A 2688-nucleotide genomic window follows, 5' to 3' on the forward strand; every position below is an offset into this window, starting at 1 on the left:
TCATACACAGAGGAAAGACCATGTGAGGACACAGCAAGAAGGCATCAGTTTACACAACTCAAAGTTTGTCAGAAAGAGAGGACTCAGTCTCATCAGAAACCTTGGATTTCCTGCTTCTAAAGATGTGAAACAAATAAATGTCTGATATTTAAGTCACATGGTCTGTGGCATTTTATTATGGCAACCTCAGCAGTCTATAGATTTATACCCAGATATGTAGAGGATAAATGATTCATGATAACAGATAGATGAGATAAATACAGATATAGTACCCACACACTGTCTCCCCAACCCATGCAGAATTTGTGTCCCTTAAAATAATCCTCTCTCATGGGATTAAATGCTCCCTCTATTCTAGCGGTTTTACTGTTTAAGTATTCAACATCTACTATTTAAAGAATACAGAAGCATCAGCACCAAACTTGGAAACCCAGCTGAGCCAGTGACTCACATGAGTCATACGGCAAAGCTCAGTATTACTGGGGAGTCCTCATGACCTGAGCTGTAGTGGAGGTAGAGAGGCAAGGCAGCCACCAGACTCTAAGGAGCACATCTACCACTGCCCAACGACTCTTCAGTCATTCCTCAATTGACTGACAAATATTGAAAGTTTACTACTGAAAAAAGTTTTTAAAGCAAGTCATTATGCTTAAGATTCAGGAAAAATGACAGAATCACTTTTATTCCTAAGATCAGGGGATGCAGGAAAGGAATAACTGGAATTGTTAGTCTCTATCTGCTGCAGGGGGCCTTGCTGCCCCAGCCAGAAAAGACACTGGCAAGCAGCGAAGTTAAAGGGCCTCACACCGTGGGACCGAAGCTAAAGAGACTCATACCTTGAGGCTGAAGATTCCTTGTGCCTCACACCGTGGGGCTGAAGATCTAACATCCCTTTATTTTTTGTTCTTGGTCATAAAAAGAGAAAAATTTCCCAGAAAGTACATTAGGCAATAAATTATATACATCAGTATACTGCAAATAAACGGCATGGAAAATTATCTGTTTAGAAATTAGTTATTAAACAATTTGGCTCACTTGACAATGGGAGACGATTTATGGTACATGCCTGACAAGCAATCCAGTGCAACAATTATAGTAAATCCTTCTTTTGCTTTTTTAGAAGTTTCCCTTTTTATTTAGAAGTTTCTTAGGAAAGTTTTTAAATAAAGTTAGAACTGTGTTAAGAAGTTTCTAGGTAGAAAAAAGTTCTGATAGCTGAGTAGCAGCTGGTCTCCGGCTGAAGGCCATATGAATAGAATAGTCTTCAGATGCTTAGGCTTTAGCTGATAGGGATGCACTGGTGGCTATCCACTGTCTTAGGTAATTGTCTAGCTGAAATAATAAGTTTTAGTGTTAGGTTTGGTTTTTTATCTATTAACCTTGAAGGCTACCATTTAGCTGGGACCCGTGGGAGCCAGTAGTCCATGGGAATAAAATACACTAATTGTTTCTGCTTTGCACATGATAATGTATTTTTTTTCTGCTTACTAAAAATGAATAAATAAAGACCTGCTGAGTCTCTCGGCAGAAGATACTTGCACCCCATCCAGTGTCATTGTCTCCTCACTACCTTACCCCCATCCCCTCAGCCCTTAAGTTTCAGCCCCTTACAGGTCGCCTAGGCCATCTCATCCTTTCAGGAACCCCTGACACGACATTTTGCCGGGGGCTGGTGCCCGGCATCTATCACCCTGTATTACACTAAACATTTTGTAGCTCTGAAAACAATAGACCTTAAGAAAATTGTATGTTCACTGTTGATTAATGCACATCAGCTGACGTGTCGACGAAATTGATTTTGCACCAGCTACTGTTCTTGACTTTAATTGACACAAATGATGCTTTGGAAATCTTGGAAATAAATCAAGCATAGAAATACTAAGCATATGTCAAAATTGATGCTTTCCTTTTGAGTATCAGAGCTTACAGAACAGAAAGTGTACAGTAAAATAAATCTAATTTGAGGTTTTTGATCTTAGACTAATGAATTACTTGCAAGATAACTAGCAGAGGGAAAGATTATTTTCATCTTAAAGAGTAAGTACATATTTTATTATGAAAAAGGGACTTTATGTGTTTTGTGACCATATTTGTCAATACAAAATTGAATCCAGAATGCATGCCTGGCCTTGGGAGAGAACAAGGAATTCAGGTGGAATATGTTTCTGGTTCAAATTTTGCTCCAAATGCTCTCACTGAGGAGAGAGGAAACACCACCAGGTGCCAGCTGAGGAAAATCCATCTGAAAGAGTGGTGTCAAGTGACAATGTTTCTTTACCGACTTAAGAGAGAGAAAATCCCTAGAGGAAAAAGGATCAAGGAGCACCCCTGGGCAGTGAGAATGACCCCATAGGAGCATGTGTCAGTGGTGCAGGCTATGCCAAGGACTGCAGCCTCCACTGCTATGAAGGAGAGAATCAGCAAAAGCCAGCAAGAGATGGACACCAAAGGGACTCTACAGGGTATGTAACAGTTTTGGCATGTGGGAATCTGCCTCTAGGTCCTAAAACTGACAGCAAATAGTACTGTAAGAATTCACAGAGAACCTATGGGAGGTTTGGAAGAAGATCCAGGGGTAATTCATGTTTCCAACTTGTCAGGAGATAACATTGGAGAAATCAAAATTTACGTTATTTCTGTAATTTTTTCCTTGCATTAGAACAATTTCTAATTTGATGGTTCTAATGC

This window comes from Talpa occidentalis, unplaced genomic scaffold, assembly GCF_014898055.3.
Source record: "Talpa occidentalis isolate TD23 unplaced genomic scaffold, MPIMG_talOcc4v2.1 talOcc4.9, whole genome shotgun sequence".
Lineage (NCBI taxonomy): Eukaryota > Metazoa > Chordata > Mammalia > Eulipotyphla > Talpidae > Talpa > Talpa occidentalis.